The sequence below is a fragment of the Silene latifolia genome, chromosome X (assembly GCF_048544455.1).
Source record: "Silene latifolia isolate original U9 population chromosome X, ASM4854445v1, whole genome shotgun sequence".
In the NCBI taxonomy this organism is placed as follows: Eukaryota; Viridiplantae; Streptophyta; class Magnoliopsida; order Caryophyllales; family Caryophyllaceae; genus Silene; species Silene latifolia.
In genome coordinates this window covers 275,070,728-275,084,021 of record NC_133537.1, presented here as the reverse complement: position 1 = coordinate 275,084,021, position 13,294 = coordinate 275,070,728, and the positions used below count along the sequence as shown (strand labels likewise).

General features: G+C 39.9%; 1 long non-coding RNA gene across 1 annotated transcript; it reads right to left on the bottom strand.

Moving 5' to 3' along the window:
• Window positions 1–3,079: 3,079 nt before the first annotated feature.
• Window positions 3,080–6,527, bottom strand: LOC141621823 (uncharacterized). Its single transcript, XR_012532706.1, has 3 exons — window positions 6,315–6,527; window positions 3,320–4,244; window positions 3,080–3,218 (listed from the first exon to the last, which is right to left on the bottom strand). It is a non-coding gene; the product is annotated as an uncharacterized LOC141621823 (long non-coding RNA).
• Between the last annotated feature and the right edge of the window lie 6,767 nt (window positions 6,528–13,294).

The following is a 13,294-nucleotide window of genomic DNA, read 5'->3' as shown; positions in this document are numbered from 1 at the left end:
GACGTCACCTCATTAAGTGACTAGGGGCAAAATACAATGTTCATCTTATTCACTTGAATAGTGTTCAACATTGTCTCCACAACTTATTCAGATAAACAAGGTATTAAAATTTAGTCACACTAAATAAAAATTCATAAAAGAATGAATACGAAAACAATGAATATGATTATCATATATATAATAAAATATACACTATCCAATTATTACATATCCATAATCTAAAGAAAATATGGTACTCGTCTCAATCCCATAGAGACGACATGACCATCATGCTTAGCCTTTGATAAAGGCTTGGTTAAAGGATCAGCAATGTTGTCATCTGTCCCAACCTTTCAAATGTCAATTTCCTTCCTTTCCACATAATCTCTAATTACATGGTATTTCCTTTCAATGTGTCTAGATTTGTTACTAGACTTAGGCTCTTTGGCTTGAAAAATAGCTCCACTGTTATCACAATATAGAGTGATAGGATCTTTGGCGGAATAGACTACTCCTAGCCCCTCCATGAATTGCCTAATCCAAACAAATTTCCTTGGCGGCCTCGACGCTGCAAGGTACTCACCTCTTGTTGTAGAATCCGCAGTAACACTTTGCTTGAAGCTCTTCCAGCAAACAGCTCCTCCATTTAACATAAACACGTAGCCGGATTGGGATTTCATGTCATCCCGATCGGTTTGGAAACTTGCGTCCGTGTAACCTCTTACACACAACTCGCTTTCTCCTCCAAACACTAAGAACGAATCCTTAGTTCTTCTCAAGTACTTAAGGATGTTCTTTACGGCTATCTAGTGACTCTCACCAGGCTTGGCTTGATACCGACTTGTCATGCTCAAGGCATACGCAACGTCGGGACGAGTGCAAATCATAGCATACATGATAGACCCAACAACGGAAGCATAAGGGACGGTCTTCATGTGTTCAATTTCCTTAGGGGTAGAGGGAGACTGTGACTTGCTCAAAGTAATCCCTTGGCCCATAGGTAGAAATCCTCTCTTGGAGTCTTTCATATTGAACCGGTCAAGAACTTTGTCAATATAAGCTTCTTGACTCAATGCTAGTATCCTCTTGGACCTATCCCTATAGATCCGGATACCTAAGATTCGTTGTGCCTCTCCCAAGTCCTTCATTTGGAAGTGTTTCCCTAGCCACTCCTTAACGGAAGTGAGTGATGGAATGTCATTCCCAATGAGCAATATGTCATCCACATATAGGACAAGGAATACAACCTTACTCCCACTAAACTTCATGTATAAACACGGTTCTTCCACACTTCTAGTGAAACCGTATTGTTTAATGACATGATCAAAGCGATGATTCCAACTCCTAGATGCTTGCTTAAGACCATAAATGGACTTCTTTTGCTTACACACCTTCTTAGGGTTAGATGTATCCACAAAACCTTCGGGTTGTATCATGTACACCTCTTCTTCTAGAATCCCATTCAAGAAGGCGGTTTTGACATCCATTTGCCAAATCTCATAATCATGAAATGCGGCAACCGCTAAGATTATCCTAATGGACCTTAGCATAGCGACTGGAGCGAAGGTTTCGTCATAGTGTAAACCATGAACTTGGGTGAAACCTTTTGCCACCAATCTAGCTTTGTAAACATCCACATGTTTATCCACGCCGAGTTTAATTTTGTATATCCATTTACACTGAAGAGGTCGCACTCCTTCAGGTAAATCCACCAAGTCCCATACTTGGTTCTCGTACATGGAATCCATTTCGGACCACATGGCTTCTAGCCAAAGCGAGGAGTCGGGACTAGACATGGCCGATTTGTAGGTTGTGGGTTCATTATTTTCAAGAAGTAACAAAACACCATCCTCTTCGATGTTACCAAGGTAGCGATCAGGTGGATGAAATCCTACTTGACTTTCTAGGAATAATTACCGTTTGAGAGGAAGAGGGAATGCTATCCTCCACGTTCTCGTCTACCTCATTCTCGGTTTGTGGCTCACGAACTTCTTCAAGTTCAAATTTTCTCCCACTCTGTCTCCTAGAAATAAATTCCTTTTCTAGGAAGACATCATCACGAGCCACAAACACTTTGTTCTTGTGTTTATTGTAGAAGTAATAGCCACGTGTTTCCCTTGGATATCCTACAAAAAGACATTTGTCAGACCTGGGTGCAAGCTTATTGTCATACTTGATCTTAACGTACGCTTCGCAACCCCAAATACGCATGAATGACAAATGGGGGACTCTCCCTGTCCATATCTCGTATGGAGTCTTATCGGCCGCTTTAGTCGGGCTTCGATTTAGTGAAAATACTGCAGACAAGAGTGCAAAACCCCAAAATGAACTAGGAAGCTCAGTTAGACTCATCATTGACCGAACCATATCAAGTAAAGTTCGGTTTCTCCTTTCGGCCACACCATTTAGTTGCGGTGTGCCAGGAGGAGTCTATTGTGATACTATACCACAATCTTTTAGGTGTGAATCAAATTCAATATTTAGATACTCACCACCACGGTCGGACCGTAGAGTCTTTATCTTTTTATCCAATTGGTTCTCTACTTCTTTTTGAAACTCTTTGAACTTGTCAAAGGCTTCACTCTTGTTCTTCATTAAGTAGACATACCCATATCTACTTAAGTCATCAGTAAAAGTAATGAAGTAGTGAAAACCTCCTCTAGCGGTGATGGTTAATGGTCCACACACATCCGTGTGTATGAGAGCCAAAACCTCACTAGCTCGTGTCCCTTTTACCGCAAAAGGTGCACGAGTCATCTTGCCTAAAAGGCAAGACTCGCATGTACCATAAGATTCGAAACCAAATGGTTTGAGCACTTTTGATGAAGCAAGTCTCTTAATGCGTCTTTCGTTTATGTGGCCTAAACGACAATGCCAAAGGTAGGATTCCGTTGGATCACCCTTTTTGAGCTTTTTAGTTTCCATATGATAAACGTCATTAACATCATTTAAAACATAAATGTCTCCAATTGAAATGGCCTTGCCATAAACCACATCATTAAAAGAAAAAGTACAACACTTGTCCTTAATCATAAAACAAAAACCTTTCGTGTCTAACGCGAAATGGAGATGATGTTCTTAGTTAAAGTTGGTACAAAATAACACTTATTTAAATACAACTCTAAACCACTAGCTAAAGTGAGCACATAGGTCCCTACGGCAACGGCGGCTACTCTAGCTCCATTGCCCATGCGGAGATCCACATCACCTTTTTCTAGTGCTTGCACGTCCCTTATACCCTGCAAATGGTTACAAAGGTGAGAGTCACATTCGGTATCAAGTACCCAAGTGGAAGTACAAGCATAATTAACGTCTATCACATAGAGAGAGGAAATCATACCAATAGGCGTCACACGCCCTTCCTTGAGATCCTCCAAGTATTTGGGACAACTCCTCCTATAATGCCCCTTCCCATTACAATGGAAACATTCGGCCTCGGAGAGCTTGACACTTTTTTGCCTTGGGATTGCCATTCACAACGGCCTTCCCCTTTTCCTTGTCAATTTTCTTTGACGATTTCTTGAATTGGGACTTTTCTTTCCCTTTTCCTTTCTTGACTCCAAGAGACATGTTCTTTAACTTCATGGTTAAAATATCTCCCTTTTCACTCCCACTAGCCTCCATATCCCTCTCTGCTTGGGTGAGGAGTGCATGAATTTCATGGTAACTCTTATCCATGTCATTCATGTTGTAGTTTACCCTAAAGTGGGCAAACTTGGTGGGGAGTGAGTGAAGGATACAATCCACCACAAGAGTTTTAGGAATCTTACACCCTAGACGCTCTAGGATGTCAACATATTCGACCATTTTAAGGACATGGGGACCAACCTTTTGGCCCCTCTCAAGCTTAGCTTCAAAGAAGCGTGCCGCCGCATCGTATTGACGGACTTTAGGTGTTTGTGAAAACATAGTGATCATACGAGTGAATATCTCGTAAGCATTTAAAGAAATGCATGATAGCTTGAGCTTTGGCGATATTGACCATATCAACACATTCTTGATATCATTCAACATCCTCACATAGTCATCATGGGCGGTCCGCACCGCCGATGAAGCTCTTGCACCGGGCTCGATTGGAGGAGCATCGGTCAAGTAAGTGAGCACATTGTCGGACAACGCGACACTTTTGATGTTGGATTCCCATTCAAGAAAGTTACTACCGTCATCTTTTAAAATACATTTGTCCATTACGGACCTTAGCCATGAATCTTTGCCTAGTGAAGTAGTCGATGGAGTTGATGAAGTTGCCATTGCGAATTAAAATGCTACAACAAAAAGGAAAAATTAACATTCATTGTTTTAAAAATTACTTGTAAAAACATGTTTAGCAAGTTTTAGCTTTTATATAATGACCTCCCACTAAATTATATAAATGATTCCAAGACCCAAATATTAAACAAAAATGAGCATCGCTTGGGCGAAACATCCCATAATTGCGTAAATTCGGTAAGTCACGTTGACTAATTCTACCTCTAGAATTCTTGGTCGACAAATTTCCTCAAATTCATCTACTAGCCCCGGAACACAAGACCGTCTTATATCTCGTTGAGCCCAACCAATTTTGGCGTGTGATAACCGCTTACCACCCTACTTACCCAAGGTAAAAAGAGAACACCCCGCTTGGGCGAGCGTGGCTCTAATGAACAAGAGATTCATAGGTGTTACTAATTGGTAAGGCTAATCTCAATTTTAGTTATGTGAGAGATCTTGTCAATTTAGTCATAAATTCCTTATAAGTGAATTAATTCGGTGAATGTAAATAACGTGAATTGACAACCGCGAAAAATAAAATGCATGTGAATGGCGATTTTGGCATGCGCGAAAATAAAACAAGCAAACATGTAAGCATATGAATAAATCCTAATATGGCTTCCTAGTTAATAAAAACTAGTCTATTACATTTCGGAAACCAACTCCTTGGTCCCTTGCCTCTTCATTCCATAAGTGGCTCTTCCTTGTGGGATTTGGAACACCTTCCAAAAATAGACTCCGTCTCGTTGTAATCCGTCTTTTGGAAACGCCGGTAAAATAACTATTACAAATGAATTACATAGCTATTCCTATTATACATTAATTAATAAAATGAATAATACTATTAATTAATTACAAACCGACGATACGAGATCGTATTTAATTACAAACAAATCGATATTTCCATTCATTTCGGGTAATAACGATTAAAATTAACTAGGCCATACTAGGTACAAAAGATAAATACTTTAAATAAATGACAATCATTCATTCAACTTAAATAAATATGCTTAAAATGCTGTAAATATGATGCCAAAATCGCCCTACCTATCATTCATTGGTATCCATCTCGGTTTTTGTGGATTTAATCGATTTTTAACATGTAAAAATCAATAATTAACTCTTAAATCTCATTTAAGTCCAAACTAATTGTCCAAACTGTTTTGAACCTCAAAATTAGTCCTCACTAATTTTATGATAAATTATTAGTTTGATTTGGTGATATTTTGCTAATTTAATCTGTAAAATCATAATATTTAAGTAAAAATCCAAAAACATTGAAAAATTACCCAAACAATTGAAACAAAAATTTTTAGTATTCTGGAACACTCCCAAGAACACCAAAATGTCAGAAAAATTGTCCAAAAAATCCGGATAAATTTTGTGAAGAAAAAGATCGATATTTATTGGTTTTTAACCACTAAAACCAATAAACATCAAAACAAAGTGAAAACACATATGTAAAATCTCTTTTGACATTTAAATAATATTCTTAAATGTACATAAATTTATCATGGGCAGAATCGAAAATTTCGAAATTACGATTAATTAATTGAACTTTTATCGACTTTTTACTCAAAAAATCAATAAACATGCAAAAATCCGAACCAACCTTCAATTTTTTGCATACAATCAGTAGAACATATGCATGAACTATCATAAAAAATCCATGCACCGAATCAATATTTAACTAATTTTAGTCAATTTTTCACTAAAATGCGATATTTTGACTCGGTTTAATACCAAAAATCATTAAAATTAGCAAAATTACTTCACAAATCACCAAAAAATTCCACAAACCTTTTGAGATGAGTAGATATGCAAGTCCCAAAAATTTCGTGCTAAAACCTCTTCCAACACAATTTTTGAGTTTTTACTAATTATCTCATAATTCATTAAAATGCTTAAAATCAACATGCAAATTACAAGCCTAATCTCTGATACCACTTGAAAGATCATAGATCCATATTAGACTCTCTAATAAAATAAATTTATCTCATAAATTGTTGTTTATGTGATCTATGTAACATGCATACTAATATGAAAGCATAAAAAGAAAGTATAAGGAAAAACAATTTCCTTACATTGAATATAAGGTAAAATGGGCACAAATTAGTTCTCCTTACTAATTTGTTCTTGAGCTAAAATGATGTGGAGGATCCTCCTTGAAAAACCTTCAACTAGAAAGTCTCCTCCAAGTAGCACCCAAGAACTACCCAACAATATTAACAAGTATGAACTAGTAACTTATTAATATGTGCCCTTGATAATAATACTAGTAATATTACTAACTTTTCATAGTAATAATGTATACTAGAGAATTATTGTAGAGAGATAGAAGAAGTTTGTTCACATGCAAAATGAAATGAGTTGTGTAAGAGAGGTAGTGTGAAGTAGTGAACAAATATATGGAGTGTGTAAGGAGGAAAAGGAAGTGGCGGGTGGAGTCATCAAGTGGACACATTTTTTTTGTCTTATAATTTTATCTTACATCACATGCAAAATCTAGTATAAGATATATATTATGGTAGTATACAAAATAAGGTAAAATGATTATGTGAGTAATCATCCATTACACTTATTTTACACGGTCCACATGACCATATACGGGTCCATGTTGGTTTTTATATTTGTCGCACAAATCCGTGTAATTATTATTTTAAACATCGTATCATGTTTAAATGCTTCAATAATTAATTCGTCCAATTCACTCCGTAAATATACGTGTAGCACTACACATATTATTTACGTACTAATATTAATCACATTAATCAATTAGTACAATTTTAGTAAATTAACAGTTAATTAACTAAAACCCGTTTCCCAAAACTTATTATTTAATTATCACATAACTAAATAATAACTGTCGCTCCTCGAGTTCGCAACTCGAAATCTCTCTAATAATAATCGACTAACCTCTTAGTCTATAAATCAAGGGACTAAACAAATTGTATCTCATACAATTATTTAGTTATCAATTGGGGTTCGTTCCTTTAGGTGTGACCGAAAGGGGTCAGTTGATCACCGCCGTCTCACGACAATAACGTCAAACTCTAGTCAGCCAACCGTTATCGATTTACGTTAATCAACTGACGAGGATCAAATAATTAAATATCTGATGATATTCTATTAATGAGATTTATTATGTTAACGCACTATTGTGGAGGACACTAACTCCAACATATTTCACCTTACATTTGTTTGTCTTACTTTCTCTTTCTTTTAGAACTGACCATAAGAATGACCCTTCGTTTGCTTTTCTAGTGGGTGCCTAGGCCTTGGGAGGAGTACGCTGGCGCTCCTCCTTTCGTGGCTGAGGTCCTTCGACCTAGGAGTTCGAGTCAGCTGCTGTTGAGGACGTCGATGGGTCCTGTGTGGTACTTGGGCGAGCGCTTGGTTCGGCAGTGCTCTCGGGATGTCTTTACGGTTCCCATCGATCCTCCTCGGACGATGTTTAGGGAGCCTTCTGAGGCTGAGAGAGAGGCTGACTTGGCTGGCGTTGGTGGCGACGCCCTCCTCCTTCCTGGTGAGGACTACTCGGCGTTCCTCTACGGGAGGTTGGCGTACTGGCTGGTTATGGTAAGTGCTTTGCCCTCTTTCATTTTGATTGTTCGAGCATATGATGAAGGACCATCGGTTAACGGAAATCATCTGATCGTGTAGGAGGTCGAGGCGGTGGGCATCGAGCCCCCAGAGTACCCCGAGACCCTTGAGTACACCGACACGACGGGGATGACGACAATCTCCAAACTACGTGACTTTGACGTGGCGGTGAGAGATGCTGGCTTGGACGATTGGCAGCATCTGATTCGGAGGGTGAGTCTCCTGTATAGTTTTCGTGTAAGAACACATTTGCTCACATTTGCTCAATTGCTAAACATTTTTCCTTTTGAAATGCAGGTCACGCCATCCCGGTTCGTGGCTTTGTGGAGGGTAGCCAACCATTTGCGGCTACCGCGGCCGAGGCACTCGTTGGGTGGAGGACGTCAGGTATGAACCTTCCGTTTACTTTATTTTTGAGTTTTCTAATTTTCCTTTATGCTTGAAATGATTGACGTGAGTCAGCTTTGTTGTTTCCAGAGGGAGCGCGAGCTGGAGTGAGAGCTTGCCCAGTCCCGAGAGGAGACGGCTCGCTTGCTGAGGGAGCTCGAGGTTCGTGACGCTGAGGTTGCTGCTCTCAAGGCGAGAGTTGCTGAGCTAGACGGCGACGAGCAGTAGCTTCCGCCTTGCTTCTTGTTTTTGGCTGTATTTTTGTACATTTATACATTTTCGGACATTCGGATTTTGTTTTGGGGCTCGAGCCCCCAGTTTGGTGTACATATCCCTTTTTTGGTTGTATATATGATTGCCTGAGTGCCTTTGCTGCTGGGTTGCTTTGTTTGCACCTGCTGGTTAGCTTTGAACAGGTTTGGTAGATGACGGTTTACGCCGTCATGCTGCCGAAATTTACACAGAAATCACACAGAACATATATTTGTACATATGGCCTAAATTAGCGCAAAACAATGACTCGAAAATGCAAAAAAAGTATGACCAGAAATGAAAAAGCAAAAATTTGGTCGGAAATGGCAAAAATGCAAAAATTTGGTCGGAAATGACCGGACGGTAGGGGGGTTACCCCCTAGAAAAAAGAAAAAATAAAAACATATAAGTTTGAAGTGGAGAGTGAAATGATTCTCCCCAAAAGAAAAAAAAGCAAACGAGAAATGTAAAGTTCGAAAAAAATGATATAAGTAAATATCAAAATGTAAAAAAGAATAAATGAAATTAAATTGGTGAAATGATTCCCGAAAAAAGAAAATTAAAAAGAAATGTATAAGTGTGCTAAAACGACGAAAATGTCGATATCGTCTCGAGATGCGTGCCCGCGGATTTAGGAAACACGAAATATGGTAACCTGACGCATTTACCAAAATAATAACCCGTATGAATAGGAAATTATTCGTCGAGGAATTTAGGAAAGATCCAACGCGGAAAATCGCAGAAAAAGAGCTGAGGAAGAGGCGCAGCAAGAGCTGCGTCCCTTCGAAGAGGCGCAACACCTGCTGCGCCTGTTCCCCAATACGTCCGTTCTGACGGATTTTAGGAAACAACTTTTAGTATAAATAGAGACGTCGAAGGAGGTTTTATTCACATAATTCTTCCCTCTTTCTTCGTCTTATTACACAAAAACTCCCAAAATAAGCTTACATCATGAATACTCTTGAAATTCGTCTAAAAGAGTGGACAAATGAGTTCTCTAGTGTGGAGAAGTATGACATGGGTGCTTATAATTTTGGAGCACTTTTGAGCTTGAAATTGATCAAGGTAGTCAAACCGTTTCTCGACGCTTGTCTTGACTTTTGGGACCCTAATCATCACGTATTTGCCTTTCCTGGAGAGGACATTTGCCCATTTCCTGAGGAGATTGCTGCGATTGGTGGTTGGGATCCGGAACATTTGCCTGCTATTCCCTCCACTTCTCAAGGGTATAAGAATAAGTTTAGAGACTTGCTTGGATTGGCCAGAGTTGATGTTGACCGTCTTGTGACTTCTAAAGGAGTGCGAATGTGGGATTTCATCGATCGCTTTGTCAATAAGGTTGATCCTACTGTTTTTTATGTTGCAAGGCGAAGGGCATTCGGGTTTTGCCTACTGCATGTATATATCCTTCAAGGGCATGTTGATGAGGACATGAGGGGCAACCCTCGTCTTTTGAGCCCGATTGAGCAAATGGAGTCACGCGCAGAGCCCAAACTTGTCGTGTTTAGGAGAGATCCTATTGGGCTTGGATAACAGGAAAGCCAACCGCGACCTACCGTATTTGGGAAGTCCCATTATTTTGCAGGTAAAAAAGTACTTTTCTTTTTTTCGTTTCTTTCTTTTCTTTTTTTTTTCTTTTTTTTTCGTTTTTTTTTCGTTTTTTTTGCTAACACCCGCTTTTGGTAGGTCTAGCTTATGGAGCGTCTTCGATTGATCGAGCCCCCAAATGTTCCTTCTTACCATGCTCGTTCGATTTCAATGAGGACCAGGCTTTACATGGTGGACTTCACTCGAGTGTGCAACTACTGGGAAAACAAGTTGAAAAGTGAAGATGGCCCCTTAATTAGATGGATCGTACCATGGTGGCACCTCAAATCTGTTACTAGAGTATCTTCCCTGGATCCCATCCGAGCTGTTCGCATTCCCGGCTTGGAGTTTATGATATGCATCTTCCCGGAGAGGTTGATGAGGCAGGTTGGATTGAAGCAGATGATCCCGAAGCTTGACACTGTCCCGCAGACTGCCGTATCGCTTACTACGGAGAGTTGAAGAAAGTGGGCCATCAAATGGGCTCAGAGGAACATTTGGTTCTTGAATTCTTCTGTTAGTGCTCTATGGGTGTCAGATTCCTATATACGGTGGAGGAAGGCTGCTACTCTGGAGGAGCGCGAGAGACTGAGGAAGCGTGAACCAGTTGACTACAAGGTTCGCGAGGTGGAAAAGGAGAAGGAGAAGCACCTAACCGAGGGAGAGGAAGAAGCCGGGTTTCGAGTTGTTCATCCTTCGAAGAAACCGAAGACTTCTCCTGCCGTCGAGATGGTTGTTGGCAAGAATGGCAAAGCGAGACCACGAGAGAGACCATTGGTGATTAGGTCGGAAGTGGCGCAGGAGCGTCCGGCTCGAGGTCGCGACAAGAAGTATGATAAAAATGACAAAGGCAAAGGGAAAATGGAAGAGTAGCCTATGTCTCTTATTATTATTTATTATTATTATTATTATTATTATTATTATTATTATTATTATTATTGTAATAAGAAGGTGGGGTTTTTAGAATCCTAGCCTATTTATTTTTATTATGATTTTATTATGTAACGTATTATTATTATGAAATGAAATAAAAGAGGTTAATTGGTTATGAAACCGTTGTGGTTTTCTTTTCATTATTTTTGTCGAATTTCAAACGCATTTGCAAATGTCCTTCTATTTACATTTAAAGCGATTAAGTGGGTTGTATCCCGTGAAGGATTGCCTACGTATTCATTAAAAAATGAAATCAAACCCTTGCGCGTAGTTCGAGTAAGTGTAAAAGAATAATTGTTCTAAGCAAGAGCTTGTAATGAACTTTAGAAAATAAGCATGTGCTTTAATTACTCTGAAAATGCAATTTAGTTTATTTGATGATATGAGAATGACAATTTGTCAAAATGCAAGAGCAAGATGACATTAGCTTGATTCAGCTTGGCCAGGGGCCGTTTATTTCGTGCCACAAGAGCGACACGTGAGGTTACGCGAGGCGCGTTTTTTGCTCCTATTCTAGGCATAATAACGTTTTAATTGGTCAAGGTTTGTTGGTTTGGTGAATTCGTTCCCGTCTAGGTCTGTGATCCTAACCGTACCCCCTTGAAGTATGGACTTGACTAGAAATGGCCCAGCCCAATTGGGTTTGAATTTTCCTCGTGGATCGACAGGTAAAAGAGCCCTAATGGATTTGAGGACCAAATCTCCTTCTTTGATGTTTCTTGGCTTAACCCTTTTGTTGAAGGCTCGTTTGATACGCGCCTGATATGTCTGCACATTATGTAACGCACGTAACCTTCGTTCATCCAGGAGGATGAGCTCTTCATATCTATCCCTCTTCCAATTGGCTTCGGGTATTTGACTTTCGAGTAAAATACGCAAGGATGGTATTTCTAGCTCGACTGGTTGTACGACTTCCATGCCGTAAGTCAAATAGAAAGGAGTAGCCCAGTGGGCATCCTAATGGATGTACGGTATCCCCATAAAGCAAAGGGTATCTTGCTCGGCCAATCTCTATAGTTGTCAATCATTTTCTTGAGAATTGTGACAACATTTTTGTTTGCTGCCTCTACCGCGCCATTGGTTTATGGTCTATATGGCGAGGAGTGGTGATGCTTGATTTTGTACTTGGCTAGCAATTGTTCAGTCTCAGCTTGGAAATGTGATCCATTGTCACTGATGATCTCATGTAGGCAACCATATCGACAGATGATATTGGTTTGTATTAACTTTGCCACATTCTTGGCTATAAGACTGGTGTAGGAAGCCGCTTCTACCCACTTGGTGAAATAATCGATTGCTACTAGGATGAAACAGTGACCTCCTGTTCCGGCTGGAGTGATCTTGCCGATGATGTCAATTCCCCAAGCAGAAAATGGCCAGGGAGACGTCATGGTGTAAAGCAATGAGGGAGGAACATGTTGCACATTCCCGAAAATTTGGTAATTATGGCAATGTCTCACATATTTGATGCAATCAGATTCCATCGTGGTCCAATAGTATCCTAAACGTGTGATTTTCTTTGCCATCATGGGTCCACTCATGTGAGGGCACATTCTCCGTCATGGACTTCTTCCATCACTTTTCGTGCATGTGAATGATCAAGACAACGTAGGATTACACCAAGAGGTGTTCTTTTGTATAGCTCTCCTTGCATGAGGACGTATTGGGAAGCTAGTAAGCGGATAGCGCGTTGTCCCCTTTTGTCCATTTCTGGTGGGTAGGTGCCATTGAGTTTGAAGTTTAGGATTGCTTAGAACCAGGGTTCCTCCGCAATTTCCTCTTCATCGGTGATTTGGTGCACATAAGCTGGCTCTGATCGTCATTCGATGCATAAAGGCATTTCTACCATACTATCCGGCATGTTAATCAAAGATGCGAGTTTTGCAAGAGCATCCGCAAATTGATTTTCTTCTCGAGGTAGATGTAAGTAGGTTACTTGATCGAAGAACTGGGCTACTTGGTCTATTCTGGCTTGATAAGGCGCCAAGCTTTCGCTTCGGATTTTCCAAGATCCCGTAACTTGATTGATGATCAAAGAGGAATCCCCATGTACTCGAAGATTCTTGATGCCTAAACTTACTGCCGCTTGCAATCCAATGAGACAAAGCCAGTGATTCTCAAATAAGTTATTTGTCACCTCGAAATCGAGTTTGACAGAGATTGGTGTATGCTCGCCTTTAGGAGAAATGAGCAACACCCCTATTCCAAATCCTCTCAAGTTTGATGCTCCATCAAAATAGAGGTCCCAGGAGTCTACATCTGTTTGGAGTATATCCTCATCCGGGAATAACCAAGTGTCTAT